Genomic DNA, 22,485 nt, shown 5'->3' on the forward strand with positions numbered 1-22,485 from the left:
TTTTTTTTTTTTTTATTTTATTTTGGTGTTGTTTGCTTTATTTAAAAAACATTTCGATTCATAATCAACAGAAAATTGTCAAGTGATTTTTCATGGAAGCGCCAACCGAACAAAGGGGGAAGGAGAAACATCCCTAATCAACAATGCGGTGTAAACAAATTAATTTAATTTAATAAAGCAACTAATTCAAGTGAACTCTCTTTGCTAACTGAAATTGGCATACAATACATGTTTTGATATGATGAGACGCAAAGAGCCATTTTTCAACTGAAACATTCTCTACGTTACAATGTACCAAAGCCAAAAAACCAAGCCGACCTGTTACCTGTACAATATGTATATTGCTTGCTATGGAAATTTTAACTTACTTTTCAGATGACCATGAGCCAATTACACATCTAATCTGAATACCAGCAGCTACAAATTAGCAGACACCGAGTACAACATGCTCGTTAGGCTGGTGTGCCCCTACAGCAGCAACATGACTACGTTGCTGCTGACAAAGGTATAGAACAGTGAGTAGACAGACAAATAGAGTCAATATTGTTGCATTTCCTTCCTCCATGATCACATTCACCCACTCTTCCACTCTTGGATAGACTTCAGGCAGGAAATCGATTACATGGACCTAATAAAGAAACAAAAATCATTGAGTCAGAGGACTAATTAGAACAATTGACGGATATTCAGCCATCCCCAAGTGACAAAGAAAAAGAAAAAAAGAACCAATTTTTTACCATCTGACCGATCCATTTTCTTGACTAGAAGGCAGAATGAATAGAAAAAACTTCACATTCATCTACCAATAACTAATCATTTTCAAGATTTCTTTCTTTTCTTCCACAACCAACAAAAAATAAATGAAATTCTATAACTATTTAAGATTATATTTTATGCCATCAGTGTTAAAATTCATTACAGGGTGTAACAACAAATGACCAGCTAAAACGTGCAAAACCATTCTAAACCTCTGTTTGTTTTCTTGTATTGTTCCTTTTCTTAGGGAAGTTCCAATTTATCATGGAATTTCTATCATGATTTTCAAGAAAAACAGAATTCCATGGTTTTCTTCCACATACCAACCTAATCAGAATGAACAACCACCAAAAAGGAGCATAAAGAATGTATAGAAAGTTGGTTAGCCTATTATCTCTAAAAAGATGTAAAAATAATTTTGAGATCCATTTGTGTTCACGAGTCTTAGAAGAAATTCTGATCACTGTCTTAAGAAGCGTATAAAGTGCAATCAACTTGCATGCAAGGACATTATATTAATTATCAATATCTAAAAACTAGAGCTGCTTTCAAAGTGCTTGAAAATGCTAAGCTTGGTTCTTGTTTTACAGTTAAATTCTTGTGGTAAGGGGAATGAGAACCGTGGGAAAACACTTATTTATAACTGGTTTATCTCTAAACTTAAGTATTTATATCCCTAGAATTAATGACAAAAAATTAGTATAGGCAATCCTTCAATTATAGGATCAGTTTTTAGGAAGATTTAATTTCCTAGTTTAACTACTAGTTAGTTGTATAATAAACCTAAGGTGCTTGTATAATTTTTAATGACCAATTTTTCAATATACATTCAGTTTTTTCTCTTAGTTTTTTTCACACAGTTTTATTTTTTAGTTTTTTCATATGGTATCAAAGCTTTAGGCTCTTTTTGGGAAGCAAAATTTTTAGCCTTCATTACCGAGTTCTATTTTAGGCCTTTATTGTCGAACCCTGTTCAGGCCTTCATTGTCGAATCCTGTTAAGGGCTTTATAGCCATTTTATTTTTCCCTTCTTTAGCCTTCATTGCTAAGAGTAATTTCTGCTTATATCTTAAGACTTATTCAGTTCAAAGAAAGATATCACTACCACCCAATTTGAAGAAGTGCCAACTGAGAAAATCATCGGAGTACTACAGATGTCTCGAAACTAAAAAGAGTTGGACAGAGAAGAAATTAAAAAACTGAGAAACCTATTGAAAACCCTTGAAAAGCATACTAGGGTATGTTCCTTAGGTAAGGTCTCTAATTCAGGTAAAGCTTCTAGTTCTCATGGATTAAATGTTTCAGTTAAGCCTATTACGAGTTCTTAGGTCATTGACTCAGGAGCCACAAACCATATGACACATTCCTCACAGAAGTTTAGTACATATATCCTGTGTCCTAGTAATAAAAAAATTGTTATTGCAAATGGTTCACTTACTATAGTGGCAAGATTAGGAGATGTTCAAATTAATCCCTCGTTTGTTCTTAAAAATGTTCTTTGTGTTCCTGAATTGTCTACTAATCTGATATTTATACAAAAACTTACCAGAAATATGAGCTGCAACATGACTTTTTATCTCTCCTATTGTGAATTTCAGGACCAAAATTTGGGGAAGAGGATTGGACTTGCTAAGGAGAAGGATGGACTATACTATCTTGAGACATCAAACAACACAACTAATATCAAGAATAGTTTACCTTTGTCATTTCTTTATGAAAAATCTCCTAATAAAGAAAAAATTTGGCTTTATCATTTTTGTCTTGGACATCCTTCTTTGCAACTTTGAAAAACATGTTTCCTTCTTTGTTCAAACGATTAAATGCTGAAAATTTTCATTGTGATGTTTGTAACCTTGCAAAGCATAGACGCGTCTTTTCCAGTTAGCAATAAAATAAGTTCTACTCATTTTTCTTGATTCATAATGACATATAGGGTCCCTCTACAATTCCTAATATTTGGGTGCAAGGTGGTTTGTTTCTTTCATAAATGATTGTACCAGGGTCTCTAGGATATTTTTACTTAAACCCAAATCAGATGTGAAAAATGTGTTTTTGATCCAGAATCAATTTGGAGTGAAAATCAAGAGATTTAGGTATGATAATACAATAGATTATTTCAACCAGAGTTTATCTACCTATTTCCAAAAAGAGGGGATTATCCATGAGTCATATTGTATTAATACTCCAGAGCAGAATGAAATGGCAGAGAGGAAAAACATTCATTTACTAGCCACAACCCGAGCTTTACTTTTTCAAGTAAACGTACCCAAATCTTACTGGGGGCAAGCTATTCTCACTGCCACACATATTATAAATAGGTTACCTTAAAGGATTTTGGGGTTGAAAACTCCTATGGAACTACTCTCACAATTCTATCCTAACTTTAATACCACAAACAACCTCACATCTAAGATATTTGGTTGTACATCATTTGTTCAAGTTCACAGTTACAATAGAGGGAAGTTGAATCCTAGAGCAATTAAGTGCATTTTTTAGGGATATTCATCAACTCAAAAATAGGTATAAATGTTATCATCCTCCAACCAAAAAATTCTGTGTCTGCAGATGTCACTTTTGAAGAAAGTACCTTATCTTCAGGTGGAGACTTCTTTCATGGAAGATAAGGATAAAGACTTCTTTTTGCTTGATTTGTCCTCTTCTTCAACATTTTCACCCATTAATTATTTTGAGCTAAAACTTGTTTCTGCTGAGCCCAAGCAAACACTGAATTTGAGTCTAAACCCATTCCAAACACAGAACATGTGACAAAGGAAAATATTGTTCTTGATTCTATGAAGGAATTACAAGTGTACTCAAGAAGAAAAGTTCTAGATCTTGAACCAGAGCCTGTCCAAGAACCTGATCCTAACTCTGAAAATGAGGTAACTATAGTCTTTAACTATTTCTCAAAATATGCATGAATCTCGTAAAAGTATAATTAGTGATTATGATTTTCCTATTGCCACTAGGAAAGGAACTAAAGAATGTACTAAGCATTCACTATACCCAATCTCTAATTTTGTGTCATTTGAAAAATTCTCACCATTCCACAAAAATTTTCTTGTGAGCCTAAACATTATTTTTGTTCCAACTACATTATCCGAGGCATTATTCAGTCAGAAATAGAGGCAAGCCATGAAAATAGAAATGAAGGCCTTAAGAGAAAAATAAGACATGGGAATTGGTAGAATTGCCTAAAGGAAAAAATCCAATGGGGTGTAAATGGTTTTCACTGTAAAATACAAGGCGAATGGCACTGTTCAAAGGTATAAAGCTAAGTTAATGGCTAAGGGCTACACTCAAACCTATGGAGTGGATTATCAGGAAACTTTTGCTCCAATTGCCAAGATGAATACAGTTAAGATTTTGTTATCATTGGCTGCAAATTATAATTGGCAGCTTCAACAATTTGATGCAAAGAATGCTTTTCTACATGACGATTTGAAAGAAATATATATAAAGGTTCCACTAGGATTTGGAGGTCATCTAGAAGCAAACAAAGTATGCAAGCTGAAAAGGCTTTATATGGCCTTAAACAATCCCCTAGCGCTAGGTTTGGGAGATTTGCCAAAGTGATGCTAGCAATGGGATATAAACAAAGTCAAAGAGATCACACATTATTTATCAAGTATTCTGATTCAGGGAGAATCACAGTTCTATTAGTGTATGTTGATGATATAATTGTAACTGGAGATGATGAAAAATAGAGAGAATCTCTAAAACAGTGTTTGGCTAGAGAATATGAGATAAAAGAGCTAGGGAGATTGAAGTACTTCCTAGGAATTGAAGTAGCTCACTCACGGCATGGTATTTTCATTTCACAACATAAATATGTGATGGATCTTCTAAAGGAAACTGAGAAGCTCGCATGTAAACCTGCAAATACTCTTATAGATCCTAATTATAAAATTGGAGAAGCTAATGAAGATGCTATTGCAGATAGAGAGATGTACCAAAGATTAGTTGGAAGACTCATTTATCTCTCACATACTAGACTTGATATAGCATATGCTGTGTGGTAAGTCAATTTATGCATAGTCCAAAAGAAGTGCACTTATAGGCTGTCTATCGTATATTGCACTATTTGAAGGCTAATCCTAGGAGAGGTATCTTATTCAAAAGAAATTCGGGGCTAGTTCTAAAGACATATATAGATGCTGATTATGCAGGTTCAATAACTGATAAAAGATCAACCTCAAGCTACTGCACTTTCCTAGGTGGTAATCTTGTGACTTGGAGGAGTTAAAAATAGAATGTGGTGGCAAGATCAAGTGCTGAAGCAGAGTTTAGAGCAATGGCTCAAGGAATTTGTGAACCACTATGGTTAAAGATTATCATTGAAGACTTGAAGATCAAGTGGGATGGACCAATGAGACTCTACTATGATAACAAGTCTGCAATAAGCATTGCACACAATCCTGTGCAACATGACAGAACAAAACACATTGAAGTAGACCGGCATTTCATAAAAGAGAAACTAGACGATTGATTTGTACACCTTATGTATCAACCAAGGGTCAACTTGCAAATGTGTTGGCTAAAGGTCTCAGCAGTGTAACATTTCAAGAAATTATTTTCAAGCTGGGAATGGAAAACACCTATTCACCAGCTTGAGGGGGAATGTGGGAAAACACTTATTTATAACTGGTTGTAATATTGTAACATATATATATATTTATATTTGTATCTCTAGAATTAAGTATTTGTATCCCTAGAATTAAGGACAAAAAATTAGGATAGACAATCCCTCAATTATAGGATCAGTTTTTAGGAAGATTTAGTTTTCTAGTTTTAACCCCTAGTTAGTTGTAGATAAACCTAAGGTGCTTGTATAATTTTTAATGAGCAATTTTTCAATTTACATTTAGTTTTTTCTCTTAGTTTTCCACATAGTTTTATTTCTTAGTTTTTCCATGAGAACAAATTGTGCATTTTTAAGTGATGGAATGCAAGACAAGGTAAGCACCACAATTCATGGAGGAACGGCAAACCATAAGTTCCAAGCCTCGTGCAATTGCAAGCATTTTGACCAAGTGAACCAAACAAAATTGTATTAAAGATTGAACAGAGTTTTCTTTGATGTTCAGACATAGTTCAAAGGGGGCACATGGGGGGTGCAGAAGGGGGAGGACATATACCATAAAGAGCAACTCACCAGGAAACTGTCAGCATAATTCTTTCGTATCCACAAACTTGTGAGAGCAAGAGTGACAGGCAACTTTGCTGTAGGATCTATCTCTAGTGCTTGATCATAGTAACGCTTGGCAAGATGGAGGTCAAAAGGAAGTCCTTGTCCATGATCATGCATGTATCCAAGGTTGAACATGGTTTGTGCATTAGATTGGGATTTTGCATGTATGTAAGCTTCTGCTGCTTGTTCATAATCCCTCACAGTTCCCTGAAGGAGAGAAGATATAGTTATAGAAACTTCGACAGAGTAATAAGACAGCAATATCAAGAAAAACAAATCTCAAAACTAGACAATGCCTTCTCTGTTGAGAATACAGACACATACTCGACCATAGTAATATGCATCCCCAATAAACAATGCAGCATGTTTGTTACCCTGCTCAGAAGCCTGCCACCACAAAGAATGAGCACGTTGATGTCTTTCAGCATCAGTTAAAAGCCCAAATTCACCCATACACATGCTGCGTTCACCATACTTGTTAAGGATCCATGCAGCATTACTCTGTGCTATCTCATAGCCTAGCTCAGCCATCCTAGAATACAAGAGGAATGCCTTCCCCACATCGCCTTTTATGTAAGATTCAAGTGCCCATCTTGACAGGGAACTCCATGGTCCCGTTCAGCAACTAGTTTGTATAATGCAGTAGCCTGAAAAAAAACTCAAAGGACCTCGAAAAGTTTAAGTACGTTATTCATAAAGATATGGAACTCATACAAAGGTGAAAATTAGAAAACAGGAACTATAAGAATAAAACACAATATTTACCATAGGAAGATTCCTTTTAAGCCCAACACCAGTATGAAACATCTTAGCCAACTGATAAAACGCCTTTGGTTGACCTGCATTAGCTGCCACAATAAAACATTGACAAGCAATCTTCACATCCCTTTTCACTCCAATCCCTTTAAGGTACATTACTCCTAAGTTATAGTGCCCACCAGAATCCTCGTTATCAGCAGCCTTCTCAAAGTACTCTTTTGCCTGCACAAAAAGGTATCAGTTTCTGGCACAACTCTGCAATCGACATACTAATGATAAAGCATATGGTGTCCAGTTATTGTTTTTTGTTGTAAGTGGTCTGAAGTCTGGATTTTTTTTCCTAAAAAACTCAATTGAATTCTCAGCTACTATTATTGTTCCTAGATTCAAAACTATGAAAATCCAATCAATGAATAACTACCTTCAATGTTAGTTATAACAACTAGAAAATCTGGTGCAAGCACCTTCTTTTCACCAATTCATCATGATAACTCCAGATTAGTAATTGATGAAAGAGAAGCTTGAAAATAGAATTCAGGATCATTGTTTGCCATAGTTTCAATCTTCAAAACATTCAATAAGGCGAAAAACTATAAACAAGAGACATTAGAGCTAAACAGCATTAGCTAGGAAGACTATGCAAGTGATAAAAAGCATGGACAAGCTAACTCATCTAGAAAGAAAATAGGGTGAAGAAGTTATGCTGTGAAGAGAAAAATGAACATACTTTGGTGTAATTCTTGTCCACGCCATAACCTTTAACATATAAATAACCCATCCAGTTATAAGACCAATGAAGTCCCTGCTTTGAGGCAAGTGAAAGCCATTGAAGATCCTTGGTGTAATTCCTTTCAACCCAGCTCCTCTAGCATAAATCTCACCAAGAAGTTCCAAGACCTAGGCTCCTCTTTCTCCACAGCTTTCAAAAACCACACCAAAGCCTTAGAATGATCACGGCGCAACCCTCTCAATCTGAAATAGTAAAAAAGACCCATTTTGTACATAGCACCAACATTCGCTTTCTGTGCTTGATATTCCAATATCTGAAAATCATCATCGTCTTCTCCTCTTGATTTCTTTAAAGCTTCCTTATTCTCCTCTGCCCCATTGTGTATCCTAATCGTTTCGATCACAGCTAAATCTTTTGATATCAAAAAACTCTTTACAGCTATTTCTGCTAATTCACCATATAATTTAACCGCCATATGTGCATATATATAGATATAGAGAGAGAGAAGCTTACGTCTTGCCACGCGTAAGTGTAAGCCAATGCCATCATGGATTGGGCATTGCCACCTTCTGCACCAAAATAATGATTTAAAAATGCTTTACCTTTGTTCCTTTCACGCATCATCCCCATCCCGTACAAAAACCGTAGCACCGAGCGCGCGTGCGGATCACCTTCCGTATTTGCTGTCTTCTCGATCTCCGCCGAAGCTTCCCCCATCATCCTGGCGTCTGCACTGGTTAAAGCGGAGATCGTTTTGTCAACAGCGCCGTAGTAGGAGCTGAGCGTGCTGTAGTCGGAGGGGAAGGTGGTAGTGGGTTCGAAGAGCCGGCGCCATGATCCGGGGCAGAGGTCGTCGTCAGACTTAAGATGGGAGCCGGGAAGTCGTCATCGTACCAGGAAGAGTCGGAATGGAGAGGGGAAGCGTCTTCGTAATAAGCGTCCTCGAGGTCTTCCTGGGAGAGGAGGAGAACGAAAGGGGGGGCTAGGAGGGAAAGAGGGAAAAGAGAGAAAAGGAGGAGGAAGAGTAAAAGTGGCAGTGTGGAGAGATGGCACCTTTGATGCATATTGTTTGTTTTAAGATGTAGCTATCTATAACAGAACAGTGAGGATTTGTTGGAGGAGAGGAGACTTCCACTTTCTTTCTTGGTCAGGGATGAAGGAATACCTTGGAGACAGGTCAGAAGCGAAAGAGGAAGTCAGTTTTTGCCACGTTCTCTTTTGTCATTCACCCTAACACTTTTTCACATTCCGGTGGATGTCAATTTATATTTATGCTACAAATTACTTATAAAAATCATAATAAAATCATAACAAAAATATATATATATATATATATATATTATGTAGTACTCTCGTAATTACTAGTATTTGAAGTCACATACCTTACATGTGAATATTTATTTTTTATTTATTTTAAATAATAATATTATCGAATATAGTTCTATATTGCATAAATATTTAAAATTAATAAAATGTATATTAACATGTAAAGTTGGTCTCATGTGCAAAATATATCATAGTAACATAAATTTTATTTTTAACATTAATGTAAAATTAAACTTTTAAAATAAAAAATAAATAATTGTTATATATTTAACATATTGTTGTATGTCGTACAAAGAATTGAAATTAACAAAGTACCTATTTAAATTTTGTTTCATGTACATTAATATATCATATATTAATTAACATGAAATTTCTTACTTCTAGCATTAATGTACAATTAAAATTTTAAAAAATTAATATAAATTTTAAAGTGCTTATTAGGAAAGGCTTGAAATCTAAAATCAATTTATAAATTTAATTTTTAATGGTAAGAAAAAAATATTCATTTTATTAAAAAAATATATATCAAGTCAAATTTCCTGTCACAGAATATTTTCAAAGAATTTCATCATTTCACTCAATCACTTTTTATAAAGAGTATACACAAATTGAATATGAACACTTTTTTTTTTTTTATGTTCATGATCTATTTGTTTAATTAACTAATATTAAAATATTATCCATAATTGTTTGTTAAACAAATATTGAATCTTTTCACAAACTATACAATGAACACTATTTTAATTTACATATCCAGATGTAAATGAATCGAATATAAATGAATTTTGTCTTTTTATATCAATTCTATGGTGAGTAAATTTAATAAACATTGTTGCAAATAAATCCTTTGACATTTAATAACTATTTGAAGATTAATCCCATAGCATGTCATTCAACCCCTCAACTTATTTCTATACTAGTAAGCAACTCTATGTTTGACAACCAAACTTATGTGTGAACCTATTCACATAAACATTCACATGGTAGATTTTATTTGGAATTTATGTGTTTTGCAATATAATATAATATATATGATATATATGGCTATTATTTTACTATAATTAATATATATTTATACATTTAACTAGAAATCATCCTAGTTTCGCTTAAGGGTCTTTTTTATCAATTTAAAGAATGTATTAATTAAGTTGTTCATACCAATAAAGCCTAAAATACAAAGATATTGTTTGATAAAGCATAAGGAATTTGGAAATTTATTGAACAACTACAACTTGTTAATTATAAGGTTGTTAAAAAAGATAAGATATGAGCATAAACAAGTTAGTGTTATTGAGTTTAAAATGTTGCTTACAAACATAAATAGATGACCGTAGGGGAGTTCAAAATGTAAGTTGGGCAGATGATTAAGTAGTTCAATCTTGATTATGAGAGTAAAGATGAGGATGTTTGTTTTTCACATAGACTAAGTGTATGGCTAATTAAGGCTATGATGGATGATAACAATGAATCTTTTATCCTAAATCTTCATGAAGGTACAATAATCTCCTAGCTTTAAGTAGTTATCATTTGCAAAGTGTAGCCTATAGGCTAAAAACAAACAAACTAAACAAAAATGTATTCATTTGCTGCCATAAATTCACTAAATCCACATTGTGGAATTTTGACAAAAAGATTGGCAAGCTAATAGGTAAATCCATCAACCTTATCACCTATAAGTGAATGAATAGTAGAAAGATTCAAGGAATAAAGGCACTAATAAAAAGAAAACCTTATAACTACAAAGAAAGTAAGGATAACTTGCTGAGATAATTATAAATGGACTATTTTTAGACTTGGATGATACCTGCCAAAGCAGCAGCTAGATTGTTTGCATCAACAATGTCTGAGTCATGCATAAAAGATCTATCAAAACTCAAAGATGCAATAGATGACATACGAAGCCTTTGTTGGTTTGGCATAAAAAGAGGCAAGGTCATCAGTAAAATGACATAAACTAACTCTGTACTAATAGTTTCTAAGTTTTCCTATGTATTGACATTAGAATGGATACTGATATGGTGCACTTTTTTCCTCTTTACAGCTTGACTCTTAGTAACTAATCCTATTCCTATCTTATTTCTATTTTCTCTTAATCTCTCGACCCTTCTAGTCCTATTCTCTCGAGTTTGAGTTGTACCAAGACTATTTATTTCTACTGAACATAAGAACCATAATTTGAATAAAAGAGACTCGATAACAAGGTTGAGAAATTATAAATTTCATTATGACAAACAAAAGTATCAATTGCCATAACGTAGAAATTATTATTAAAAATAAATCAGTCATAAGTTGAAAAAAATACAAATAACATGACATATAAGGCAAACAAACTTAACTGCAGAAGAAGAAGTAGGTCACTATAATCTCAGACATAAAACTAATTATATTTATGCATGATAGTAATAGAATCATAAATAAAAACAAAAAACAAAAAAGATTTAATGTTCAGTTATACAAAAAAAATAACAAACCTTGAGTATTGTCAATGAAGTTAAAGTATTTGAGAGAAAAAGTGCAAACTAAGTTGGTAGAAAAATGAAACAAAAGAGATAAATGAATTATAAATATGAGTGACAAAATACCTATTTTGTACGTGGGATAGAAAATAACTAAATAGAATTAAAACCTTACCACATACCAAAGAACAAAACAACCTAACAATTAAATGACTTTAATGATATTAATAACTACAAACTTAAATAGAAAAGAATTCCCTAATTGACTTATTTAGAAACAGCAACCAAACACCAAAAGTAACTTCGGTTAGGAAATAAAAATAACCATAGAATAAAATCAAACAGCCTTCAGAATTAATCAATAAAAGCTAAAAAAATACTTTCAAATAGATTAATTTAATTAGGTACAAAAGTTACCTTTGAAATATCATATAAACTTTCCATAAAATTAAAGCACAAAGATGACAAAGATAAAGAAAAGTTGGCTAAAAATAACTAAAGCAAGTAAAATCGTGAGTTTGCAAGAAGATACAAGAAAGAATTCAAATAGGAAATGACCAAACAAAGATTAGGGAAGCTGTCCAAATAAGAAACAAAAAACAAGGAGAAACACAAATCTAAGCCAGCCAATATTCATAAAAAAAAAAAAAAAAAACTAAAGAGACTACTTAGTTTAGAACCAAGAAAATAACCTAAAACCAAACAAATGCATAAAAGTTATGATAAGTGTAGCACAACAATCTTGAATAGAAAACAATGAACCAAAGCAGTGGTATTAAAACATGAAAGTAACTGAAAGAAAATAATACTCATAAAAAAATTAGAATAAGGAAAAACCTAGAAACACAACCCTCATAACAAACTATCACTTTTAATAAAATACCTCAAACTTTATGTACAATCACTCTGACTAAACATTTAAAGCTAAATCTCTCACATCTTTAATAATTTAAAAAAAATTTACAATATAGTACATAAAAAGGAATCATTCTGACATTTATATTTATATATCCATTTACCTTTAATATAACTCCTTAATGTACCTTATTAGTGACACCTAACAACTTGTCCCCTTAAAAAACATAAATCAATTCTCAAATATTCTAAACTAGGTCTCTCATATCTTTTTTAGCCTAAAAGCACTTTGTAGTACAGTATATGAAAGTAAATCATTACCTACATTTATAACTATTTAACTTTAACATAACTCCTTAATAAAGTTTATTATTTATGCTAAATTACTTGTTTGAAAAACAAAAAAAAAATATCATAGGTGATTATACAAATTGACCATCAAATATTACATAGATGACTTATTTTTTAATAAATGGCTAATAAAATTAAAAATATTTTTTTAAAAAAATAAAAAATTACGATAAAAGCATTTACCCTCTTTTTTCACCATAAAAAGGGCGAAATGTTATTTATAGAAAAAATAACAATGAAGTGACCTTAATATCCTTAGACAAACTACCCATAAGGATGAACATCCATAACTTAGCCAAAGGAAAGCCATTCAAATCATTCAAATGTTAACTCACTTCACCATAGGAAAAACATCTCGTGTATTCAAGCTACCACCTCTCACCCACATTCTTACAAACAAAATATAACAACAACCCCCAAAAATGAAAAAGAAAAAAAAACGTTGCCCCAAATTCAAATTTGACTATTGAAAATTTTAAATAAAAAAACATACTTGAAATACCATATATCAAATTGGTTCTTTACATTATAACTAAAATGAACCAGAAAAACCCATAAGCTGAACCAAACTTCTCTATTCTCGACCAATGAAATTTGCCCTCCCTCTTCAAAATAAAATCGAAACCTACCTAAAACCATTTCCCCTAACGCTTCACGGTTCCCCTTTCTTTCATCCATCATTCATTAGAAATATGTTAAATTCAAAAATTAACAGTTAAGAATCAAGGAAAAGACTGGAAAGAAATATTAAAGAACCAATAACAATCCAAAAAAGGTAAAAAAAAAAAAAATAGTTGAGACACAAATCATGAGTAAAAAGAAACCTAAAACATAAAACATCTTAAAAAAATAAGTAATAGGAAACATGAGAAATGAAAAAATAAGGAAACAAACTAATGCAAATTTGAAAACAAACAAAGCAAAGTAGCAATTTGTACATAGCACAAATACCAAAAAGCATTAAAAGCAAAAAACTTCCCAAAAAAGCAAAACAAACTGTTTTATTTAGCCTTTAAAAACTAATGTAGCGTGTTGAGGTTGAACTGCAGATTAACTTATGTAGTAGTTAGATAGTTGACTCTAACACAAAAATAATAAAATGTCTTACAATAATAAACAATATAAAAGACAATAAAATATGTAAAAGATATGTGATGTATATAAAATATAAGAATATAACACTAAAAAAGATGGAATGAAACATATTGATAAGTAGTTGTTGTATATCCTATAAGCAAATAATAAAACGTGAAGCTAAGAAAAATGACATGACTTACGTTTATAGATCTTGTTTTATCTTCATTAATTTTAAAGTTTTAAAGTGTTCATGTCCAATACTATTACATTAATTAGAATTACAACTTAAAAATTTAAATAAGTTAAAAGTTATTTAAAAAATTATTATCCAAAAATTGTATTCTAATTAAAGTAATTTAATATAATTACAATTCCTTTTTATTTCTAAAATTAATCTTATTATTAAATAAAAATATAATAAATTTAAAAAATTAAAATAGTAATTTAAAAATATAATTAATAATTTGCCTATTTTCATCAATTTAAAGATTTTTTTATATCGATACTTATATATATTTTTGGGTATGGATAAATATTATACATTATAGATGGATTATAAATAACTAACTTTTCCTGAATCATTGTTATAAGAAAATTTTTTTATTTCAAATAATTTTTATTTTTTAAAAAATATTTATATACTTTTTGTACATATCTTAATATATATCCTAACTCTAATGTATCATAAAATTATTTACAATACCATCTTATATATACTTGTAATTAGGGTTTGGATAAACTTATTTAGTTTAGGTTTGAAATATTTTGGGTTTAAATTAATTTTGAATTAGGATATTTTGAATGAAATTCTTTTAAATTTGAGTTGAACAAATAGAAAAGTTCATGCTTTCTTGTCAAATCAAAATAAATGAGATTGGCAAGTTTGCTGTATTAATTAATTTTTATTAACTCTACAACTAAACGCAAGCACTTTATTTAGAGGGTTGGACTAGAATTTAGGGCTGAGAAAAAAATCAAGAAAATTGCAAAATTGACCCAAATCAAATTATTCAGATTGGTTCAGTTTGGATTTTCTAAAATTCGATCCAGATTCAAATAAAATGATGTCTTCAAAACCACTTAATTTGCACAAATACCAGCCACAAAACTAAAAAATACAGAAATATGAGCTTTAAAACATAAAATAATTTTTAGAAAATAAAAAGAAGATAACAGAGAACTTACAAGATAAAATGCATTACAACCTTTATATATATATATCGTGCAACTAAAATGAAACAAGAACTATATTTGGTGACTAGGCTCTGATACCATTTACAAAGAACAAAAATAGGATTATAAAAGCCAAAGAGAGGATGGTAGAGATAAGAGTAAGAAAAAAAGTGAAGTGAGAAAGGAAAAAGGAGTGAGAGAAGCTCCCAGAAGATTCTGTCCTTATTAGAAACAAGAAAGGGTATTTATAATCCAAAGGTTTGACATTATACATGGACACTATACATAACTAATGGTTAGGTTACTTTTGACTATTGGCAATTTACTTTTGACTATAACAATCACTGTAGTAAATTTGAATGCTGTCTGCTAAAAGATTAAAAGTTGTCTACTGGTTGCCTGATTGATTGCTGGCTCATAGTTGGCTTATTCTTTAGCTTATCTTTCTTGTATGTTTTCAAGATTGACTAATTCTTCATCTTTTGGATTAAAAGATTGTGAAAAATTAGTTCTGGATTTGTTCCATATCTGCCATCCTTATTAGTATTGAAATAACAGATGCTGAAGATGATCCAAATCTTTCGTTAGAGAGAGCTTTGTTAGCAATTCTAATGCTGCTAGTTTTACAAGAGGAAGCTCTTCAAGAAATTTGGCATATTCCATCATTGAGATTCCTTATTGGAATTGATATTTGCAAGGTTTGCAAAATTTTTGAATGATGTTATTTACTTGATCTAGGTTTTCAATAGGATCTAATTATTGTTTATTTAAAAGTCCTGACATAAGTTTACTTAGATTTCTAAAAATGTCTAATCCAGACATTTTAGAATAACATCAACCTTTTCTTTTAAACTAAGATGAGATAAAACAAATAGAACCAAGACAATCATCATCCTAAAATCCTACAATAATAAATTCTATAAAAGAAATGTTGCAACATGAGAAACTTATTTTGATCTGTCTAAATCCCTTTTATTAGAATATGAAAAAAAATCATATATGATTGGGCACAATCAATGTCTATTGTAGTAACTCACTACAAAGAAACTTGGTCAAAAGAAAAAATTTTAAATTATTTTAGCGGCACCTGACAAGGTGATGTTTTACAATTCCTTAAAAAATGGAAAAACTCTAAATTAGGAAAAAACCAAAAAAGGAATCTTCTTAATCAGATTACTACAATTCTTGATTTACTCAAAAGTCTAACTCAGATCTTAAAAAATAAGTTTTATGGTGAAATGGATGAAGCTGATCCAAACAGTGAAGCTCAATACATTCTATCAAAATTAAAACTCTATAATATTAGAAATTTAGATGATTACTCTAAAAAGTATATGTCTAAATATCAAAAACTAGAAAAAGAACTTTCAACATTTTGGACAGAACAATATTTTCATAAATTTCTCTCACCATGGAATGAGTTATGTTTACAAAATTGTTCTATTTATTTAGAATTACGTATAAAAAAAATATACTTTTACTAGTTCTAATAATATTTCCTTATATGATACTCTAGATAATAGAGTTAATTATATTCAAAAACAAGTTATTGAATATTGTTTTAAACAAAAGGCAGCAAAATGAGTCAAAAGCAAACTTAGTAATAAACAATGCACTAAGATTTTAGAAAATGAACTTGAGTTTGGCTGTAAACAATAGACCAAAAAATATTTTAGAAAAAATAAACACAATAAGCGTTACATTATGAAAAAATGGAAGCCTAAAAACAAGGTAAACAAAGGCAAAAAATTTGTTGTTAGAAGAAAAACTTCTAAAACAAAAATGCAAATGTTTTATCTGTGAAAAAAAGGTCATATAGCACCTAATTGCCCTAAAAAAAGGAAAAGTGATAAAAAAAAGTTATTAAAACTCTTGAACAACAAGATTTATCAATCTATTTTGCAAAATATCTATCTGATGAAGAAATTTTTTATGAGCTAATTTCAGAATCTGAATTAGATAATTCTAATAGTGAATCAGAATACATTTTTATAACGAATACTACTTCTAATCAAGAAGAAGTATCATAAATAGAAACATTTTTTTATAACAAATTCTGTTGAAACATAACAGATGACTTCTCTTAAAGATATTATAAGAGAAACACACTTCTTTTCAAATGAACAAATTTAAAAAATACAGATCATAAAAAAAGATGATATTTATAAAACAAAATTTTTCAAAAAACTAAAACCATGGATTAAACGTCACATTGAAAAAAATTAGTGGAGCCATAATTGCTAATGATTCTAAACAATGATCAGTTGATATTTCTTTGTTTACAAAAGAAAAAATAAAAAAGTTTTTAACAAAATATCCTGAAGTTAGATATATACATATAGGAGTTATTACGATCACCATAAACCCTCTTTTCATTTCTGGAAAAAACATTCCAATTTTAGCTGTTTTAATTGATAAAAGATTTTCAAGTCTTGTTAATTCCATAATAGGTGGAATATAATCAAATTTAGTTTCATGAGCTGTTTGGTTTAAAATAAAATAAAATAATTTTATTTCTATTAAATACCCTTTAATAGAAGATTGTTTGAAACTCAGAATTAAAACAAAGAATTCTAACTTAAGTGAAGTAGTACATGATCTGTTTATAAATTGAACTACTATTTATGAGTTAACAAATGTTGTTACTACTTTTATTAAACAAATAGATCAAAAAATTATTGAAAATTTTGAACCATAATTTTATGATATTGAAATTAAAACCCGATTGATGAAACTTAGAGACCTTTCAGTGCCTAAAAATTACAGAAAAAAGACCTATACACTGTAGAGTCAGTTCTGTAGAAATTTTTACATTAGGAAATAACTTGTATTTCAAAAATATTTTTTAGGCTAATAGTTCTAATAACAATGTAGTTTTACCTTTATTTGATTCAATACATTCATTTTCTAATCAATAAGATGATGTAGAAAGTTTGACAAGTAATTAATCTTTTGCTACCCCATATAGAAATTCTTTCTCAGGATTTTCAAGACAAAATAGTGTCAATATTCTTATTTTTCCAAGTGATAACCAATCACAACCCTCAGTTTATAACACAATAAACTCCGTTTTAAATTCAGTTTCTCTCTAAAAAACATAAAACAGAAAAAAACAAAAGCTTAGCCATCATCACCCAATATATAATTGAAGATGATGAAGTTAGTACTTTTTTAAACAATCAACCAAAAAGGTTTTATAATTACTTAAATGCAAAATTTTGGTTTAAAAAATATAAACCATATTCTTTGCATGTGTTATTAGATATTGGAGCAACAATTTCTAGCTATAGAAACAATGCATTACCATTAAACAAATAGGAACCCATGAAACATCCATTAGCAGTTATAGAAATTGATGGTAAAGAAACCATCATAGGGTTTAAAGCGAAAAAAACCACTAAAATTATGATCTAGAAGTCCTTGATTTTTTACTTTACAAATTGTAGATCCAAACAGGATTATACAAGTAAAACCAATGATTTGTACTAAATGAGATATAGATGAATTTGAAATAGAAAATTTTGAATTATTACAAAAAGGGCTAATTGAAATAACAAATAGTCTACATTCAAGTTTTGCATTTTTTGTAAGAAATCATACAGAAAAAAATGTGGAAAAGCCATAATGGTAATAAACTATAAGAGGATTGGATTCTAAAATCCTAAATAAACCCAAATTAAAAAACCCAAAATATTAAAATTTTAGTGAAGCCCAAATTTTCAACTTTTTTTTAAACCTACTTACTTACCTAGTAATGCCCACTTGCAAAGTCTAGTACACATATTTATTAAAAAAAAAAAAAACCTTAACTCATTCATTCATACACACTTTCTTTGTTGACACATTTCAAGTTTCAAGTTTCAATCTCAACCCTAAATTAACTACATAATTTTTAATTTTCAATCTCACTTTCTCAATCTTTCATCATGTCGTACACTGCATCAAAGCTCATTATCCTTCCATTTCACTATATTTTTTCAACTTCTTCACTGACATTCAATGACGCATCTCTTTTATTCCTTTTGCACTTTAGCTTTCCTTCTCCAAAGGAACACCACATATCTTCAAGGTAAATCCAATTTTTAGTATTAATAAACTTATGTGTAACTATCACTTGGGTTTCAAAACAATTAGTTGAGACATAGTTTAAGATTTTGGATTTTTGATAAATATTAAAACCTTTCACTATTATCTCTCTCTTTGTTTTTAAGAGAGGAATAATCTTGAATGCTACTAAAATGCAAGTATTTCTCTTTATGTAGTCTACTCCTAAGTGTGAATAACAAAAATGAAGATTCTAAATAAACCTGGCTACTTTTTATTTGATTAGCGTTATTGTAGTAACATGCTAGACTTGGTACATGATTGATTTTTTTGGTGTGGTCTAAAACTCTTTTTGAAATTTAGTTGGAGTAAATAAAATAAAATTGTGCAATTGCGAAAAAGCTTTAGTTAAAATTTTGAATTGAATTTATCAATTTGACAATTAATCATTTTTTTTGGGTAATAAGAAAAAATCACTTTTGAATTTAAGATGTCAACGTTATGCCTTTAATTAAGCGTGTACTTCTCCAATCTCCAACAATAAATTTAATTAAACAATTAGAGCAATATTGATCCACTTGTAGCAAATTAACAAAAGAATATTGATCCACACAAAACTTTGGCTTACAAAATATTTTTATGATAAATAATAATATATTTAACAGCAATTAAAAAAGAGAAGAAAGAAAATAGTAATTGAAAATAAATGTAATTTTTTATAAAATTGTTAGAAACTATTAACATATACGTATTGATCTTCTAAAAAATAGTTATCTTTCTATTAGACTTGTAAGATTGAATACTTTGAGTCTCTTCAATTTTTTGTATAAGGAGTTTTGACATGACATTCACATTGATCTTGTCACTTCGTGTTTATCTAACTAAGAAAAATTACATTTTTTTCTATTAAACACTTTTTGTAATAGTGAGAAAAAGAAAAAAAAAAACAACAGGTAAATTGTTCATTGATTCTAAAAATTTGTTTTTAAATTATGTTTATTTATGCTTAAGGTTAAAATAATATTTTGAATGTTTCTCAAATTAGGTGAAGCCTAGCTAGGTTGTATGCGAGAAAAATATGTTTGATTTTGTTACTAATAGCATTAGTGCTAAATTTTTATGCTCTACATCTTTCTTAATGATTCTTATTTTCTTTTTATTCTATATGAGCATATTTATATATTTAATAAATTATTTAACATGTTGCATTTGGCCTTTATCTAGATAACTGGATGGATTCAACAACATCAAGCAATCCATTTAATAGTAATGCTTTGCCCGAGAGCCAAAGTGTTTTTAATGATTCACCTATTACCAAGAACTTGCCACTAGTGGTTGAAACTCATGTTTTTGGAGCAACAACAATAGTAAATGATCTAGAAAATGGGTCTATGAAATGCCACTACCTATGTCCCGTTATATGCTAAAATACCAAATGGCAAATTGGGATGCTTAACATCCAAGGTATGAGATCATTTTACCAAGTTACATTGTAATAATATAGCTAAGAAAAAAACTTCTTGTAAAATTCTGGTAAAACCATGAACTGTCATAGTATAAATGGAATTATTGTCTTATGTAACCACACAAATAGATGTTAAAAAAAACCCTTCGAACAAACTTGATGTGAATAAAAAAACCCTAATATTTAAAGCTCTATTTGGGGATGATGTAAGGAATGGTAGTAGTTCATCACTTGCTACATGAAATTTTGATTAAGAAACTGTAAAAAATATTCTGCTAGGATGATCATTTTAGATGAGTTGCCATTTAGGATTATCGAGTATAAGGGATTCATGAGGTTTGTAGTGTTATGCAATCTTGATTTCAAGTTCCTTCAAGGTTCACTACTAATATTTGAACTTCTAGCTAAAATTTTAGTCATATGTGCTTTACAGTTCATTTCATTGATCAAGTGGAAATTGCATAAATGAATTTTAAGTTTCACTCAAATTCTTAATTATTTTGGTGATATTTTAGGAAAATGCATTAAGAAACATTTACTTGAATGGGAAATTGATAACATTATCATAATAGATATGCAAACATTAATGATTTTGGTATCCAATATGTAAAAAAAAAGACTTAATAATTGAAAAGTAGTATTTTAAAAAGTGAACATTTGCATATGAGGTGTTGTGCACACATTTTTAGTCTTGTCATGAATGAGGGTTTAAAAGATTTCAATGATTCAATCTTTTGAATCTATTCTGCTGTGAGGTATGTAAAGTCATCCCTTGCAAGGTTACAAAAGATTTAATATTTGTGTGGAGTAAGAAAAAGTAACAAGTAAAAGCCTAGTTTGTTTAGATGTTGAGACTAGGTGGAATTGAAATTTCTTAATGTTGGAATTTGCTTTGAAGTTTTAAAAAGCTTTTGATCGGTTAAAGGAATAAGGTGACAAATATAAAGTCGAGCTTAAGGTAGAAAAAAATAAGTGCTTGCCTACTAAAGATAATTGGAATTATGTTCCTATTTCCCTTTTTGAAAAGCTTTTATGTTCCATTTTATGTGTCTCTGGTTTTTTGTTTGTCATTGGTAATAATTACTTTTATGTGGTGTTTAGTGTTTGAATGTAAATTAATGACAAATTGCATGATCCAAATCCATGTATTCAATTAATGACTTCTCAAATGAAATATAAGTTTGAGAAATATTAGGGAAATGTAAAGAATCTCGATCCTTTGTTATTCATTGTTGTTATTTTAGATCCTAGACGCAAGATGGATTATGCTATGCTTGTTATTGATGAGTTTCATGATGAAAAAAAAGGTTATGGAGTTGGCTAATTGGGTGAAGTTCACTTTAAATATCACTTAAGCAATATGCTTCAGTTCTTGGTAGCTTTATTCTAGTTCCTAAGCACCAATGAAGTTGAAAGAGAATTTTGATATTAATGATGTCGAGATGTGTGGCTTGTCAAAATACAAAAGGAGAAATGCAGAGTTATAATGCAAAAAGGGAAAGTTAGAATTGGAAAGGTATTTAGATGATATATATATATATATGAGCAAAATGATAAGAATTTTGACATTTTACTTTGGTGAAAGGTAAAGGGTTGCAAATATCCAATACTTGTTATGATAGTGCAAGATGTATTAGCCATTCCTATATCTACTGTAGCTTTCGCATCTAATTTTAGCACTGCAGGGTGTGTTCTTGATTCATTCCATAATTCTTTAACTCAAAAAATGGTTGAGACTCTTATTTGTATATAGAATTGGCTAAAATCTACACCTATGCCGGTTGAAAATGAGGAAAAATTGAATGTTTGTGAAGACATTGATTGTAGTAAGTATTTATAACTTAATTAGATATATTTATGTTGTTTTGTTCACCATTTATCATTCCCTTAGAGGGCATTTGATTTACAGAATCTTAAATTTCGAGAAAAAGTGTGATCTTTGAGAAAGTGAGATACCAGAGATTTTTTTTTCATTTTCAGGGCATCCCGTATTCAAATTTATTCATTTGGTTATGCAAAATCCACATATATTAATTATTGAATAATTACTATAACATTCATGACATATGATGTCAACTTTTTATTAGCTTTTATTAATAATAAATACCTAAATGACAAATGATACTTTTAATAGCAAAAGAAGATAAATTTTTATTTAATTGTTGTTTTTATTTATAAAATGTCATCAATAAAAAAAATATTGGGGATTATTTAAGGCAGAAAATGCCTTAAATAATCCCTTTTATTTTTTTAAATATTTTTTTAAAAAAAATTATTTAAGGTATTTTTGGTCCAAAAATGT

The 22,485-nt window shown here is 30.0% G+C and overlaps 1 pseudogene across 1 annotated transcript; it reads right to left on the reverse strand.

Moving 5' to 3' along the window:
• Nucleotides 1–134: 134 nt before the first annotated feature.
• LOC111291474 (ERAD-associated E3 ubiquitin-protein ligase component HRD3B-like) lies at nt 135–8,806 on the reverse strand (annotated as a pseudogene). Its single transcript, XR_016346348.1, has 5 exons — nt 7,434–8,806; nt 6,713–6,928; nt 6,272–6,594; nt 5,912–6,154; nt 135–628 (listed from the first exon to the last, which is right to left on the reverse strand). The product of XR_016346348.1 is annotated as an ERAD-associated E3 ubiquitin-protein ligase component HRD3B-like (transcript).
• Nucleotides 8,807–22,485: the final 13,679 nt, after the last annotated feature.

Source organism: Durio zibethinus, chromosome 11 (assembly GCF_047325235.1).
Source record: "Durio zibethinus cultivar Kanyao isolate XHJ-2024 chromosome 11, ASM4732523v1, whole genome shotgun sequence".
NCBI classification, from domain to species: Eukaryota; Viridiplantae; Streptophyta; class Magnoliopsida; order Malvales; family Malvaceae; genus Durio; species Durio zibethinus.